Here is a 17,733-nt window from a genome sequence, read left to right on the forward strand (position 1 = left end):
TCACCTGCAGGGCTGGTTACACGGTAACTCCTGGTCTGGAGCTTAATTCTCAGGGATGGTGGGTCTGGGAGGGCCTGGGGGTGTGTAAGAAGATGTGATGTTGGGAATTAGATGTCATTCTCTCTGCCGTGGGGCAGAGTCAGGTGGGAGATTTAGGAACTGTCCCCGGTCAGGGTAATAAATCTGAACGCTTGCTCTCTGAAACTGTTCCCCTGATTGATTTCTTATTGAAAACAGTGGAATCCCAATTTGGCTCTCCAAATTCAGACCCTCTCCCCTTTCACCTCCCGTCCTCTGAGTTGGCCCTGTTACTGCTTCTTGGCGAGCCAGATTTGCACAATTCTGTTATAAATTTACCTGGACCACCCAGCACAGTGAATCCCAAGGTTCTCCTCACCACCCTCACGGTGGCAAAACTCCCGGGCAAGGCCCCCTGGTTTCACGTCTCCAGGTTAAAGAAAACGGAAGCTCCGTCTCCACACACGCCTACAAATCACCATTCCAGTCAACCTGAATCACCGCCCAGATACGCCTGCTCCCCCTGAGGGCCCAGCAAGGTCAGTCTGACTAAAGTCCCAGAAGAAGAACAGCGTGAGCCTGAGTGACTGTGATCACCCCCTGACAGCAGACAGGACGGAGATTCCAGCTTGCTCTATTCTTTCTTACCTCATTACCCTTAAAGGCATACTCTGCCCCATACCCTCCCTCTTAAAATCCTCTCATCTAAAAAAACTCTCTTAATCTTAGTTAAAATCTGGTATTCAAGACTAACTCCTCCTATGCAGCTGACTGCTGGATGTGTCTGTGCATGTCACCCTCAGCTTACTCAGCTCTCCCTGTTCCTCTTAATAACACTCATCTCCTTCACTCCACTCTCATGTACAAGACTCAGAGAGGGGCCACCTGCTGTGAGAGAGCCAGCACTCTCAGAGGAGATTACCCACCCCAGCTGCAAACCGAGCAGACAAGCTATACTAAACCTACCATTCCCAGCTTGACAAGCTCCTTCCACAGCCCTTTCCAACCACGGACTCACACCTGTCAATCCTCCCTGGGGACCAGGTCTACAGGAGGACACAGGGAAAAACCGCTGTCCAGCCTACCTGGACAGGGCCCCGTACTGTCATCCTGTCCACCGCTACCACCATCAAAGTGGAAGGAGACTCACACTGGACTCACCTCTCCCACATTAAGCCTTATCCCACCAACTCCCCTAAAACCCACATCTCCACCCCCACAGGTCCTCTGTCTCTCAGAATCTCCACATGTGCCCCTATCCAAGAACCAGACCATTCCATCCCATAATGCTCCTCCAAGAGGCCATATCCCACCATACCACCCGGTCCAGCGGGCACTCACGACAGGCAACTGCCAATGACCACCTTGCGGATTCTTCCACTTCCTTCTTCAGGCCTCGAGGACCTCTCCTGGTTGAGGCCTCGCTCCAGTGAAAGTGACGGGCTCCTCACTTAGATACGGGACTGGGCCTGGCAAGGTTCTCTACTTGAATATTCTGCAAAGAAACAGCGGCTTTTCAATTTCTTCTTCTCTTCCTCTTCATCACCTCTAAGCCCAACCACCATGCCCCAGTTCTTGACCTCCTAACACCAGCTCTACTTTCTCTCTTACTGGGTGCCACATATGCGCCCCCGTCTCCTCTCTCCCAGAGGCCTCTGGGAACCACTCTCTTTCCTTTTATATAGAAATATATCACGTAGTCGGGAATCTGAGGTTTCATCTCTATAACCCTGCCGGTGAGGATGTTTCAGGACTTGTGGCAGATGACCAACCACAAAGAAATGTCTGATGTCACAAGCCGAGAAGTCCTGGGTGATTGAAGACCGCTAGAAGTTAAACACACTCAAACTTCCATAACAGTCCATCCTTTGTCCAGCAGCCAGTCAGCTGATGCCCCAGGGCCCTTCCTACTCCCCGCCCCTAACCCTTAAACAGCACGTCCTACCCTGTACCTGGTGGACTCCCCCCTGCGAGCCAGCCCGGCCGGCTCCTTTCAATAAAGCCTGTCACACTGGTCTTTTCAGACTCCAATGGATTCTAACAAATCCTACACCAAACACATTGTAATTAAAATACCAAAAGTTAAAGACAGAATCTTAAAAACAGCCAGGGAGAGACAGTGATCTACAAGGGAGCTCATATGAGTCTGTTAGTTTATGTCTCAACAGAAACATTTAAAAAAAATTTTTATTTATTAATTTTTAGAGAGAGGAGAGAGAGAGAAAGGGGGGAGGAGCAGGAAGCATGAACTCCCATAAGTGCTTCCGGGTGCCCGAATGACCTGTTCAGGCATGATTCACACTGTAACCCTTCTCATTTGTAAGACCCTCTCCAGTCCGGGCCCAGGGGACACAGCGGTGGCCGTGTGAGGGGCCCGGACCCCGGTCCCCAGTGTTCCTCCCGCACAGGCGCCCAGGGTGCTCAGACCTCAGAGCCCGCGCTCTGTCCCCGGGCTGAGGACCTGTCACCAGGCAGCACCTCCCTCCCTGACCGTCTCCCCAGGTCCTCCTGAGGGGCCTCCCTGCCCTGCCTGGGTCTCCTCAGCCTCCCTCTCCCCTCACTGCTGGGCTTTTGTTCACACCCAGGTCACTAGCACACTTTACACTGTATCTATTTGTTACTGTCTGTCCCTTCCTGAGACTGTAAGCTCTGTGAGGACAGGGACAGGGATGTGATGTCCACAGCTGCATTCCCACTGCCCTGAAATGTTCCGTTGTTGTGTGTTCAGTGAATGAATGAGAGAGTGCACTCAGACTGCCACACTCACGGCTGCACACCGACACAGTGAGTGTGTACAACCCTGGCACACACACACACACACACACACGGACACACACACATTGACACATACACAGATGCACACACAGAGAAACACACAGACACCTCACACACACTGACACGCTCATATACATTGACATGCTCAAAACACACAGACACACTCAAACACATGGACATGCTCTCACACATACAAACATGCTAAGACGTACACAGACACATGCTCACACACACCGACATCCTCACACAAATGCTTAAAGCCTAATTTTTATTCCACAGCATGTTGTGAATTTTTCCCATGTCATTATGCATCATTATTTAAAATTCTTTATCCAAGTTACTATGATATATTTCAAACATACCTAAAGTTTGAAAGAACTTCATTTAATCACTTCAATGTTTTGAAACAACTAGACTTAATCACTTTAACATTTTGCTACATTTTATTAATGTAATGTATTTCTATAATTTTTGTTAAAATTATTAAAAATAACCTGCTAATATCATGACCTTCACCCCTAAACATTCCAATATTCATCTCTTAAAAAATAACATTCCTTTAAATACTATCATTATTACACTGAAGAAAACAACTGTAATTCCCTAACAGTATGAAGTGTCAAAGTCACACAAGGTCCTCTGTGTCATCCCCCCAGAGCCTCTCACGTGGAGAAGAGGAGCGCTCAGGGCCTTGTGCCGTCTCTGAGTGTCCACCCTCCCGGCCACCCCTCTCTCTGTCCCCTTGATGGTAACACCAGGGAAATCTGAGAAGTAGAAACATTTCTTTCACTCCCTATTTCTCAGTTTTTTTAAACTTGGATTTTGAAATGAAATCATCTCTTATTTGGGACAACATCTCAATGTCTACATAACCGTCCACAGTGTGGACATGCACATGGGGCTCTGGGGCTAAAAGCACAGCCCCCTGGGCCTTTTGTCTTGTCACCAGGACAGAAGGGGCCCTTGTGTCAGGGTCACACCTGGTGCCCCAGAAGTCACATCTTCAACAGCAGGTGTCACACTGAGACCTGTGTGGGCACAGTCCCCTCCCTCAGGGTTAGGAGTGAACTCTTAAACATTCTCTAAGATCCTCCACTCCTCCAACACTCCACCCCACAATCAAGGGGTCAAGAAAGGGTCCACACACTGGAACTGAGACTGACCACCCCAAACCTCCTCATCCCCATCGACAGAGCCCAAGTGAGAGCCCCAGACCCCTGCCCCTCCTACCTCCCTCTCTCACACTCGCCACCATCTGCCCTGAACCCACCAGGACTAACCTCCTTCTCTCCTTTCCCCTGTCTGTCTCAGTCACCCCTGGTCCCCCAAACATTGTGCATGCTCATCTCCACAGACTCCATGCACCCCTACTCTGTCTCCCCTCACACCCCCTCCCCAGCTCCTGAAACCTTCCCACTGTGTCCCCCGGAGGTCTCAGCCCAGGATCAGCCAAATCCACACAGTCCTCCCAGGGTGTTCCTGCACCTGCAGCTCTGACAGGGACCTGGGTCTCCCTGAGGACACGGCTCCCTCTGAAGTCCTGCCATGGGGGTGTCTCCCTCCCACAGACCTTGTGTCCTGGGCCTGGAGGTGGGTGGGGTCCTTCTCCTCAACTGCTTTGACTTTTCCCCTCTCTCCTCCCTAACATCCTCTAATCCATCATCAGATCAGAGCCCCCATGCCCCTCATTGTAGGTAGTCCCTGGGGACCCCCAGGCCATTTCCCCATTACTTTTAGCTACTGGCTCACTGTCACCCTCCCCAGAGTGCCACCTCCTTGACCTCGGTGATTTCAACCTAATCAGATGTGGAAGGATGAACAGTGGTCCCCAAAGATGTCATCCCGAATCCTTACTGCCTGTGAACAGGTATCCTTACATGGCAAACAGACTTGGTGATGTAATGGAGGTTAAGGACCTTAGGACAAACCATCCTGGATCACCTGGCTGGGCCCAATCACGTCACATAAACCTAAAAGCAGAGAGGTTTCTCTGGCTGGAGTCAGAGAGGCTGCAGGAGAGATGAGGGTGAGGGGAGGCAGAGAGGTTCCACGTGGGGGAAGGATTGTGTGTGCTGTGGGGGCCATGTTCCAGGATTGAAGACATCCTCTGGGAGCTCAGGGTGGTTCCAGCTGACAGCCAGCAAGGACACAGGGACTCAGTCCCACATCTGCAAGAATCTGAGGTCAGACAACGAAGTGAACGAGCTTGGCAGTGGATTCTTCCAGAGCCCCGGTGAGGACATGTCGGATGTGTAACCTGCACAACCGTCAGATAATAAAGGGCTGCTGTTTAAAGCCACTCGGTTTGTGGTCACTTTACAGCAGGGACAGAACACACACAGCAGAGGATGCTCAGTCCCTGGCCCCTCACTTCCCTGAGCTCCTCTCCTCCATGACCTTCTGCTCTGCTCTTCCTGGGCCCCCTCCCTTGTCATCCCCTAGACTTGTCATTGCCAATAATCCAGCCCTCCCTCAGTCTACACGCCATGCTCCCCACACTCTGCCCTCCATCTCCCTACTCACCCCGCAGGGCGGCCTCAGCTCTGGAAACACTGGGGCGATTATTGATCACATGTGTAATGTAATGTCAGCAAACCATTCATCACAAATGTGCCTGTTTCCCAGGCCTGAGACCACCCTGTGCTACATCACCTCCCACAATCCTTTGTGCCCACTGGGATCCCAGGTTATTATCCTACCATCTTGTCACCGTCCCTCACCCCTCAATGTCCTCTCCTCCCTCCTCACTCATCTTCAATTCCATGAGACAGCATTTCAATCTCTCCCTTGGTCTCTCTTGCCTTCTCACCCTTGCTTGAAAAACCACACAGCAGGGGAATTCTACCTCTGCCCTCCCTGCACCTGCCCCGTGCAGCTACAGGAGGCTGGAGACAACACAGACACGTGGATACTGTCGCGTTAACATCATGACCCAGACCACAAGGGGGTCCACACTGCTGCCCACAATCATCCTGTCCCTGCATGGCTCCCTCAGTCTCCCCCATCCTCTGCTCAGACATCTACCCTCCTTCCCCATCTCATCACTGCCAGTGACCTTGTTTCCTGCTTCACTGAGAACACTGGACACATTAGAAGATGATTATTACAGATTTCCAACACCGTCTACTTGGAGACGTCACCACAGGTGAGCTGTCCACACTCCCAGCCAGAGCCATCCCTCTGCTGGTGCTCGAGGCCTCATCCCTTCTCGTCTACGTAAAGGTGCTGGTCCAGCAGTTCTTCCCTTTTCCTCTCGTCATTTTTTCCTTCACTAGGTCATGTGGCAGCGTGAGAATGCACACCCAGACCTCAGCCTGAGGGAGCATAACTGACCGATGGCCCCGCTGCTGTGCTCTCAAATCTGCTGCCCCATTTGCTCTGGGACCTCACTTCTCACAGGCTCCTTCCTGTCAAAGATTGAGAGCAACAGGGAAACTGAGGCAGGACCATTGACCCTTTGAAGGCTGACTTAGGCTCCAGGCTCCCTGACACCCTCTCTGAACTCTCCTTACTCTGACCTGGGTCTGGGACGCCTCCAGCCAACCTTCCTTCTCTCTCTCCATCATTTGGATGACCACATTGAACACTTGTAACTTCTAGGACGTACATGCTCTTGTTGAAATGCACAGTGACACACGGCTTCCCTGGGCTTCTCTGTATTGAGGATGTGGGGGACTCACAGACAAACTCAGGGCTACTGAATGAAGATCATTTCACAATGTAACAATCCGGAGTCACAGACACACTGTGTGGGAAGTAGAATTCAGCTCTGTGAGTCTGACTGCAGTGCTGGTTAGACACATTTCTGTACCAAGGGGACAAAATCACTTCTTTACAGATCAGCTTCCTGATGTTCAGGGTTTCCAAGACTGTGCTCCCCACTGGGGTTCACAGACAACAGGGAGACTGGTCTCTGAGAATCTCCATCCCGTGTTTTCAGACACAGCTCCTCCAGGGTTAAGAGAAACCCTGTCCCTCCACCTCCATTCCCAGGGCGAGCTCACTCTCTGACATCCGGTTCCCTGGAGTGAGTTTTCTTCTAGAAGAGTGTGTGTGGGGGGGGGAATAAGGGGTGGGAGGCAGGGAGTCTATTTCAGGGAGGGCTAGTAATTTTTGGAAGAGAAGAGAAAGAGTTGGGAGGGTCCCACCCTGGGGGGTGTCTCTCCCTGGTGTCCTCACACAGCCCCTGGGCCAGGACTCAAGGAGACCGGGTGACAAAGCGCTCTCGGCGCAGGACGGGTCAGGGCACAGTCCCGGGTCCCCAGGCCTGGCTTTCAGGGTCTCAGCCAAGGGCAGAGTCTGGGTGGGGAAGATTAGTGTTCGAGAGTCCCCATCTCTAGTGTTTCACCTCTGCCTCTTACCTCCTGTGTCAGATCTTCCTTCCTGGATACTCATGACGCTGCAGAATAGGGCACCCCCATTGGGTGAGTTGTTTCTAGAGAAGCCAATCAGCCTCTCTGCCGTCCCTGGTTATAAGGTTCCCGCGGACCCACCCGACTCAGATTGTCTTCATACCTGAGGATGCGGGTCATGGAGTCCCCGACCCTCCTCCAGCTGTTCTTGGGGGCCCTGGTCCTCACCCCGACCTTGGCAGGTGAGTTCTGGTCTGGAGGGAACGGCCTCTGCGGGGAGGAGCGAGGGGACCCGGCGGGGGCGCAGCACCCCGAGGAGCGCGTGTGCACTATCCTAGACCCTGACTTCCCACATGCGTCTTTTCGCCCCTTTTCCTTCTCCCGGGACCCCTCCTCTCCTGTCCCGCATACTGCGGGCCCGATACCCACGCCGGGAAGGGTCGCTGGGTGTCAGCCCATGCCCATCCCCAGGTTCCCACTCCCTGAGATATTTCGTCACCGCCGTGTCCCGGCCCGGCCGCGGGGAGCCCCGGTTCATCGCCGTCGGCTACGTGGACGACATGCAGTTCGGGCGGTTCGACAGCGACGCCGCGAGCCCAAGGGCGGAGCCACGGGCGCCGTGGATGGAGCAGCCGTGGGTGGAGCAGGAGCACCCGCAGTATTGGGACCGCGAGACGCTGCGCACCAAGGGCTACGCACATCATTTCCTAGTGAGCCTGAACACCCTGCGCGGCTACTACAACCAGAGCGAGAACGGTGAGCCACGTGGGCGGGACCAGGTCACGACCCCATCTCCACGGATGGACCGGGGTCACCCAAGTGTCCAGGTCCGAGATCCACCCGTGACCGCGGGACCCGCCACACCACCCGGGAGGGGCCCACTGGACTTTGATCCGGTTTTTAGGGGATTTAGGTTTAATGCTCATGGTCCGGTCGGGGCGGGGGCGGGGCCGAGTGGGCGGGGCTGACCGCGGGGCGGGGTCAGGGTCTCACACCCTCCAGGGGATGGCTGGTTGCGAAGTGGACCGGGACGGGCGCCTCCTCCGCGGGTACAGTCAGTTCGCCTACGACGATACCGACTACATCGCCCTGAACGAGGACCTGCGCTCCTGGACCGCGGTGGGCGCGGCGGCTCAGATCATCCGGCGCAACTGGGAGGAGATCGGTTGGGCGGAGTACTGGAGGATCTACCTGGAGGAGGAGTGCGTGCAGTGGCTCCGCATTCATCTACAAAAGGGGAAGGAGACGCTGCAGCGCGCAGGTACCAGGGCTGCGGGGCTTCCCCCTCTCCCCTCGGGCTGCGGCTCCTACACGGAGACAGGAAATGGACCGAGGTCAGAACACCCTCCTTTGGGTCCGGAGGTTGAGTCCCCTGGGACGAGATCTTCTCTCAGAGACAATTAGGTGCAGTTTCTCCGGGATGGAGGGAAGACCAGCAGTTCCCCTTGACCCTGGCAGTGGCCCTGGGGCCCATGGGGACTTTCTCCCTCAGGCCTTGTTCTCTGTCTCCCACCCAGTAAGTCTGAGGTCTGACCCGGCTTTTCTGAGTTATTTGGCCTCCACCCAGGTCGGGATCAGAATTTTGTTTTCTCAGGTCAGATTCCTGCCTCCTACCCTGGGCTGTGTCACTCTGACTCTAGAACTTTCTGAACATTAGGAGATCATCCCAGGTGCCTCTGTCCAGCTGGTGTCTGGGTTTTGTGCTCCCTCCCCCACCCCAGCTGTCCTGTCCACTCTCAGGATGGTCACAGGAGTGCTGCTGGAGTGACCCATGAGGGATAAAAAGTTCTTGAATTTTTCACCCTTCTCCTCAGACCCCCCAAAGACACACGTGACCCACCACCCCATCTCTGACTGTGAGGTCACCCTGAGGTGCTGGGCCCTGGGCTTCTACCCTGCGGAGATCACCCTGACCTGGCAGCGTGATGGGCAGGACCTGACCCAGGACATGGAGCTTGTGGAGACCAGGCCTGCGGGGGACGGGAGCTTCCAGAAGTGGGCGGCCGTGGTGGTGCCCCCTGGAGAGGAGCAGAGCTACACGTGCCATGTGCAGCACGAGGGGCTGCCCAAGCCCCTGACCCTGAGATGGGGTGAGGAGGGGATGTGGGCACAGAGCCTCTTCTCAGGGAGCAGGGGCTTCTGGGGGACTTCAGCAGGGTCAGGGCTGCGGCCTGGGGGTCAGGGCTCTGACCTTCCCTTCCCTTCCCAGAGCCTCCTCAGGCCACCAATCCTACTGTGGTCACCGTTGCTGTCCTGGTCCTCCTTGGAGCTGTGGTCACTGGAGCTGTGGTGGGAGCTGTGATGTGGAGGAGGAGGCGCTCAGGTAGGGAAGGGTGGGGTCTGAGTTTCTTGTCCCACAGGGGGTTTCAAGCTCAGGAGAAGTGTGTCCGCTTCATTAATGATAAATATCATCCCCACACGTGTCCTTGCCCAGTCTGGGGCTGTTTGCTAACACTGACTCTTTAGTGAGACACGTGTGAACATGAGGGACAGAGTTATCACCTTGATGAGTCTGGTGATGGGGACCTGGTTCCCAACAGTCACAGGTCAGAGGGGAGGGTCCTGCTGAGGACAGACCTTCAGAAGGATGGGTGGTCCAGTCCCCACACATGTACTTTCCTTGCGTTTCCTGATCCTGCCCTGGGTCTGCAGTCACAGTTCTGGAAACATCTCTGGGCCTAGGACTAAGGGTTCCTTTTGGACCTCATGGCCCTGCCTCCTCCCTGGTCTCTCACGGGATGTTTTCTTTCTGCAGGTGGGAGAGGAGGGAACTACGCTCAGGCTGCCAGTGAGTATGGAGGGGTGACCCCTGAGACCCTGTGTCAGTGCAGATGGGAGCCATGGGGGACCCCACCAGCTATAGTTCCACCTTTTGTCTCCTGTCCTGAGGGCTCTGACCACGTCCTGTTGTGTTCTACCCCAGGCAGTGACAGTGCCCAGGGCTCTGATGTGTCTCTCACGGCTTCTAAAGGTGAGACCCTGATGGGAGGGGTTGGGACAGAGGGGACAAGACTGGGTGATGGGAATTCTCTGGGACAGTTTGAGCACGTGGTGAACTATTGAGAATGTCACCAGTTAGAGGCACTGACCTGAATTTGTTCGTGATTATTTTCTTCTACAGCGTGAGACAGCTGCCTTGTCGGGGACTGAGTGAAGGAAGATGCTTCACACATACACAACCACCAGCCGTGTTTGTGACTTTAGGAACCTCTCACGTCTCTCTCTGCAAAGGGCACTGAACGTGTCTGCATTCCTATCAGCATAGTGTGAAGAGGAGGGAGACTGGCCCACCCCTGCCCCCAGGTCCCCTCCGCACACTTCCCTGTCCAGCAGAAGGCGCTGGGCCCTCCGCATCCCTGTCTGTATTTTGTGGAGCACTGAGCTGCAGCGTCTCACTCCATAATTGAAATAAAACTCCGGGTGTGAATGTGTCTGACTCCTGTGCAGACTCAGGGACGAGCTGAGAGGGGTCCACTGTAGATTTAGGGGGAGCAGCCTGGGAAAGTGCAGGTGCATTGCGGTCAGTGTGAGGGCACCTTGTGCTGCAGCCGCCACAGGACAGCTGTGCTCTGAGGCCCCATCAACAGAGACGCGTCTCTAGTGCAGGGAGCTGCCCCACACGGACCACTCAGGAACCACAACTGGGTGTGTGCAGACGTGTGGCACTGTTGTTCACGTGGGAACATCACTGAAGTCAGATCAGGAACAGTGCTGGCCTTGGGAGCCTGTGTCATGTGGGGAGAGACAGGTGTGTATGAGCGCAGTAAACAGGGAAGTGTCCTGGGAAAACGCAGTGGGGAAGGCGATCCCGAGTGTGGGTTGTGGGGACAGGAAGATGGCTGTTACTTTACTTTATTTTAGCAAGAGACAGAAAGAGAGAGAGAGAAAGGAGAGAGCTGAGAAGCATCAACTCAGCCGTGGTACTTTTAGTTGTTCATTGATTGCATCTATATGTGCCTCTGGGGGCTCCAGCCAAACCAGTGACCCCCTTGCTCAAGCCAGTGACCTTGAGCTTCAAGACAGCAATCTTTGGGCTGAAGCCAGTGACTCTGGGTTCATGTCTGTGATCCCATCCTCAAGGTGGCAACCTGGGGGTTTTAAACCTGGGACCTCAGTGTACAGGTCAACAATCTATCCACTGTGCCAGCACTAGTCAGGATAAAAATGGTTGTGTTTGGGTGGTCAGTATGGGCCTCCCTGGAAAGGTGACATTGAGGAAAGATTTGAAGGACATGAGGAAATCCACAAGGATGTGTACAGCAGGGGTCGGGAACCTTTTAGGCTGAGAGAGCCATGAAAACCACATATTTTAAAATGTAATTCCGTGAGAGCCATACAATATGTTTAACACTAAATACAAGTGAATGTGTGCATTTTATGTAAGACTAACACTTTTAAAGTACAATAAGTCTCTGAATTCTTTTTAATAACGTTGTTATGCTGTTGCTAATTAATGATGAATAAAGTACTTTTTACCATTAATGCGACTTCTGGTGCTGCATGGTTTTGCTGATGGCTTTGTAGTCTGATTGATATGTGGTGAGGTTACGCTTCATGCAGGCGTTGAGACTTGCATACATTAAACATGATCCTAGGTTGGTCTTAACGTCCTTTAGATGTGAGAAAGACTGCTCACATGCATACGTAGAGCCAAACATTGTCAGTACAGCAGTACTCATACGCTGCAGTGTGTGATATGTGACGGGAAGCGCGTTCCAAGTTTTGACAGTCAGCTGGCCCGCGGGTTGAAGTGTTGTCATTTCTCCCCACTTGTGTTTGCTCACCAGCTCTGCTTGCTGTCGTGCAAATGTTTCCAGATCTTCATTCAGTGACTTGAACTTATTCACCCACATGTCTGAGGCCTTCAGGTCAGCAGCTTGTAGCTCAAAATCTCTGACAGAGACACTGGGGATGTAACTCAGGTCGGCGCTGTCCACTGCACACTCGTGTGGATGGGTGATGAACTTAAAAAGACGAGTGGCTCACGAAATTCTCCAAAGCGCGCTTTGAATGACTGCAGAAGATTAGATGTGAAGCCCGCTAGCTGCTGGAGATCAAGATGTTGAGCAGGGTCACTTGCTGTGCATGCATCTTTAAACTCTCCCAATTTTTCAGTGTAGTAAACAACCTGTTTCAATGTCGGCGATGAAGAGTTCCAGCTTGTTTTCAAATGCAAACACTGCTTGTTGAAGGGATAAGACTGTATTTCCAATGCCTTGCATTTTCACATTGAGCTGGTTCAGATGTTCAGTCATGTCCACGAGATAGTAGAACTTCAGGAGCCACTCAGTGTTAGCTAACTCAGGATGCTCGATGTTTTTCATTTCAAGAAAAGTCCAGATTTCACTCAGACAAGCCGCAAAACGCCTGAACACCTTTCCTCTTGACAACCAACGCACATTGCTGTGCAGAAGCAGACCAGGATAATTATTCCCAACTTCATCCAGCAGTGTTTTAAACTGGTAATCATTTAAAGCTCGGGCAACAAGAAAGTTGATCACCCGAATGACCAGCGACATCTGCCGCGGACCAGCGCGGCTCCTAATAATGGTGCGGAATTAAGGAAACACACTTATCAAAACAATAAACGATGGGACGGGGAGAACTCTTCAAAATGACTGGCAGTATCCGAGTGCCCCATAGCCCCAGTTCCCTTTATTACATAGCCATATGCAAATCAAGGACCCTGATACAAAGTTGCACATCCAAGGCTAAGACAGGAACTCTCCCAAGGCAAAAACAGGATACATTAGTGAAATCTACCATCATCTGAAACAAACAAAAAGTCAGAGGAAGGGCATGTATATTGCTTCCAGCAACTCAAGAAAGCAAGTAGAGTGGGTGCAAATACTCAGCATCACAGCCAGTATGGAGGTGGAGGGGGGAGAACTTAGCCTTTTGCTAAGCCTCGAATCTATAATGGCTTTTTGCCATTTATGGTCCACAACAGACATCACCTCACCAAGCTGCTCTCCACGCATCTGAGCACAAAGCGCCTCCTGATGTAGGATGCAGTGAAAACTTAGGATGGGTCTCTTTCCATGTTCACGAAGAAGTGCTACGAATCCTCTGTTTTTCCCCACCATGCACGGAGCACCATCAGTACACACTGAAATAAGTTTATCCATCAGTAGATATTTTTCTTTAGTGAACTCAGTGAAAGACTTGAAAAATTCCTCCCCTCTTGTTGTCTCTTTCATAGGCAAAACAGCAAGACTTTCCTCATGTAGTGTGTCACTGACAGCATACCTTGCAATCACGCTGAACTGGGATAAATGGCTTACGTCTGTTGACTCATCCAAAGCGAGAGAAAAGAATGGTGCTGCATTTATGTCCTTCACTTGTGTTGCCTCAGTTTGATTTGCCATCATAATAGTACGATCGTGAACAGTTCTTGCCACAGAAGCATGTCTTTTATTTGTTTGATTATCTAGTCTTTATCCAAAAAGTCGTCAAGAAGTTCATTGGCAACATCAAGCATGAATGTTTTGGCATACTCCCCATCTGTGAATGGCTTTCCGTTTCTTACAATTGCTAAAGCACCAGCAAAGCTAGCCGAATTCCAGTCACCTTGTTGGGTCCAAACACGGAGTTGCTGCTGACTAGCTTGCACTCTGCACAGCAGCTCTTGACATGCTTTCTTCCTGCTGTCCTCAGCTGGATATTTTGATGCAAATGTAGTATGGCGTGTGTCAAAGTGCCGCTTTATATTTGACCATTTCATTGATGCAATTTTATCATTGCATATGAGACACACTGCAGAACCTGCTCTCTCCACAAAGGGTAATTTTTCTGTCCATTCCTGCTGAAAAGTATAATACTGCTCATCTGTTTTTCTTTTAGCCATCTTCTTTGTCAAAAGGGTTTCTGCAATTAGCTAGCTGACTACTTGATTAAAAAAAGGGAAGTTTACTTCGTGACCTCAGAACAACCCATGTACATTATGCATTATCCAATAAAAATTTGGTGTTGTCTTGGAGGACAGTTGTGATCGGCTCCAGCAACCTGCAACCATTAACATGAGCAGTAAGAAATGAATGGATTGTAATACATGAGAATGTTTTATATTTTTAATGATATTATTTTTTTTATTAAAGATTTGTCTGTGAGCCAGATGCAGCCATCAAAAGAGCCACATCTGGCTCATGAGCCATGGGTTCTGACCCCTGATCTACACCCTGTCTCTTACATTCTGTTTGCCTTTACTTGGACTGACCTGGACACTAATGGAGCCCAGCAACTTACATAGACTGTCTTACCCCAGGGGTTCAGAGACAGCCCTAACCTGTTTGTGCAGACACTAGCTCAGGATTTAGCAGCATGCAATCTCGAAACTAGTACTCTCTTACAATATGTAGATAACCTACTCCTCTGCAGCCCCTCCCTGCCTGCCTCAAGGAGACACACCGCCACCTTTTTTTTTTTTTTTTTTTTTTTTTGTATTTTTCTGAAGCTGGAAATGGGGAGAGACAGTCAGACAGACTCCCGCATGCGCCCAACCGGGATCCACCCGGCACGCCCACCAGGGGCGACGCTCTGCCCACCAGGAGGCAATGCTCTGCCCTTCCGGAGCGTCGCTCTGCTGCAACCAGAGCCACTCTAGTGCCTGAGGCAGAGGCCAAGGAGCCATCCCCAGCACCCGGGCCATCTTTGCTCCAATGGAGCCTTGGCTGTGGGAGGGGAAGAGAGAGATAGAGAGGAAGGAGAGGGGGTGGGGTGTAGAAGCAAATGGGCACTTCTCCTATGTGCCCTGGCCAGGAATCGAACCCGGGTGCCCCGCACTCCAGGCCAACGCCCTACCGCTGAGCCAACCGGCCAGGGCCACACCGCCACCCTTTTTATCTTCCTCACCATGAAGGGATATTATGTCTTCTCTGCTAAGGCTCAACTTCACTCTCAGTCTGTAGTCTATCTGGGCATCATCTTAACCCCCACCACCTGAGGTCTCACACCCTAGATAAGTCAGACCTTCCGCAGTATCCAACCACCTACCACCACAGATCAAATCCTTTCTTTCCTTGGTCTAATAGGCTTCTTTAGACACTGGATTCCCAATTTTGTTCCTCAATCAAACCCCTCAGTGGGATCTCCTGAGCATGGCTTTTAAGGAACAGGAAAAGGAAGACAGCCCAAAAGAGATTGGACAAAATACCAGCTCTTGGCAGCTGCTCTTAAAGTCTCCAACGCCCCTAAGGGGCCTCATAAGACTCCACCAGAGACCTGCTTCTAGTGTGGAAACGAAGGTCATTGGCACAAAGCCTGTCCAGCTCCTCAGCCCCGCCAGGGCCTTGTCCTCACTGTGGGAAAAGGGACACTGGAAGGTAGACTGCCCCCTCGCTCCTCTAAGGGGGGGTTCTGTCTCTTCTAGTGTGCCCCAGCCACCTCTGACCTATCACCATCAAAGAGCCTAGGTAGCCATCTGAGTAGCAGGTAAGCTGATCTCATTTCTTATAGACACGGGGGCCACTTACTCTGCCTTGCCCAAATATTCGGGTCCTGCTCATCCCTTACAGATCTCTGTTGTGGGTGTTGATGGTCTTATTTCCTCCCTATTGGCCATGGATCCACTGCCTTGTCTGACACATGGCGTCTCTTTGCACACTTTTCTCCTCCTGCCTCGATGCCCTAAGCCTATTTTAGGCCGGGACCTATTCTCCAAATTCAGAGTCTGTCCCCTTTCACCTACCGTCCTCTGAGTCGGCCCTGTTACTGCTTCTCGGCCAGCCAGATTTGCCCAATTCTGTTATAAATTTACCTCTACCACCCAGCACAGTGAATCCCAAGGTTCTCCTCACCACCCCCACGGCAGCAAAACTCCCGGGAAAGGCCCCCTGGTTTCATGTCCCCAGGTTAAAGAAAACAGAAGCTCTATCTCCACACATGCCTATGAATCACCCTTCCAGTCAACCAGAATCACCGCCCAGATACGCCTGCTCCCCCTGAGGGCCCATCAAGGTCAGTCTGACTAAAATCCCAGAAGAAGAACAGTGTGAGCCTGAGTGACTGTGATCACCCCCTGACAGCAGACAGGACGGAGATTCCAGCTTCCTCTATTCTTTCTTACCTCCTTACCCTTAAAGGCATACTCTGCCCCATACCCTCCCTCTTAACATCCTCTCATCTAAAAAAACTCTCTTAATCTTAGTTAAAATCTGGTAATCAAGACTATCTCCTCCTATGCAGCCGACTGCTGGATGTGTCTGTGCATGTCACCCTCAGCTTACTCAGCTCTCCCTGTTCCTCTTAATAACACTCATCTCCTTCACTCCGCTCTCATGTACAAGATTCAGAGAGGGGCCACCTGCTGTGAGAGAGCCAGCACTCTCAGAGGAGATTACCCACCCCAGCTGCAAACCGAGCAGACAAGCTACACTAAACCTACCATTCCCAGCTTGACAAGCTCCTTCCACAGCCCTTTCCAACCACGGACTCACACCTGTCAATCCTCCCTGGGCTCCAGGTCTACAGGAGGACACAGGGAAAAACCGCTGTCCAGCCTACCTGGACAGGGCCCCGTACTGTCATCCTGTCAATCCTCCCTGGGCTCCAGGTCTACAGGAGGACACAGGGAAAAACCGCTGTCCAGCCTACCTGGACAGGGCCCCATACGGTCATCCTGTCAATCCTCCCTGGGGACCAGGTCTACAGGAGGACACGGGGAAAAGCCCTCTCCAGCCTACCTGGACAGGGCCCCGTACTGTCATCCTGTCCACCCCACCCGCCATCAAAGTGGAAGGAGACTCACACTGGACTCACCTCTCCCACATTAAGCCTTATCCCACCAACACCCCTAAAACCCACATCTGCACCCCCACAGGTCCTCTGTCTCTCAGAATCTCCACATGTGCCCCTATCGAGAAGAACCAGGCCAGTCCATCCCATAATGCTCCTCCAAGAGGCCATATCCCACCATACCACCCGGTCCAGCGGGCACTCACAACAGGCAACTGCCAATGACCACCTTGCGGATTCTTCCACTTCCTTCTTCAGGCCTCGAGGACCTCTCCTGGTTGAGGCCTCGCTCCAGTGAAAGTGACGGGCTCCTCACTTAGATACGGGACTGGGCCTGGCAAGGTTCTCTACTTGAATATTCTGCAAAGAAACAGCGGCTTTTCAATTTCTTCTTCTCTTCCTCTTCATCACCTCTAAGCCCAACCACCATGCCCCAGTTCTTGATCTCCTAACACCAGCTCTACTTTCTCTCTCACTGGGGGCCACATATGCGCCCCCGTCTCCTCTCTCCCAGAGGCCTCTCTGGGAACCACTCTCTTTCCTTTTATATATAAATATATCACGTAGTCGGGAATCTGAGGTTTCATCTCTGTAACCCTGCCTGTGAGTCTCGTATCAGGGCTTGTGACAGATGACCAACCACAAAGGACTGTCTGACGTCACCAGCCGAGAAGTCCTGGGTGATTGAAGACCGCTAGAAGTTAAACACACTCAAACTTCCATAACAGTCCATCCTTTGTCCAGCAGCCAGTCAGCTGATGCCCCAGGGCCCTTCCAACTCCCCGCCCCTAACCCTTAAACAGCACGTCCCAGCCTGTACCTGGTGGACTCCCCCCTGCGAGCCAGCCCGGCAGGC

The 17,733-nt window shown here is 52.3% G+C and overlaps 1 protein-coding gene and 1 long non-coding RNA gene across 6 annotated transcripts in view; one reads left to right on the plus strand and one right to left on the minus strand.

Annotated features, from left to right (window-relative positions):
- The window catches only part of LOC136387819 (uncharacterized), a 253,253-nt gene that overhangs the window by 200,302 nt on the left and 35,218 nt on the right, over positions 1-17,733 (minus strand). The gene's annotated exons all lie outside the window — the stretch shown is intronic.
- LOC136387817 (patr class I histocompatibility antigen, A-126 alpha chain-like) overlaps positions 1-17,733 on the plus strand; it is a 60,633-nt gene that overhangs the window by 4,926 nt on the left and 37,974 nt on the right. Inside the window, exon 1 of one of the 5 annotated variants that reach the window (XR_010748165.1) lies at positions 10,034-10,116. The exons of the other annotated variants lie outside the window; for them this stretch is intronic. The gene's annotated coding sequence lies outside the window, so the exon portion shown is untranslated. Of the gene's footprint in view, positions 1-10,033; positions 10,117-17,733 lie in introns of those variants that run through there. 5 annotated transcript variants of the gene reach the window in all.

The sequence above is a fragment of the Saccopteryx leptura genome, chromosome 1 (genome assembly GCF_036850995.1).
Source record: "Saccopteryx leptura isolate mSacLep1 chromosome 1, mSacLep1_pri_phased_curated, whole genome shotgun sequence".
In the NCBI taxonomy this organism is placed as follows: Eukaryota; Metazoa; Chordata; class Mammalia; order Chiroptera; family Emballonuridae; genus Saccopteryx; species Saccopteryx leptura.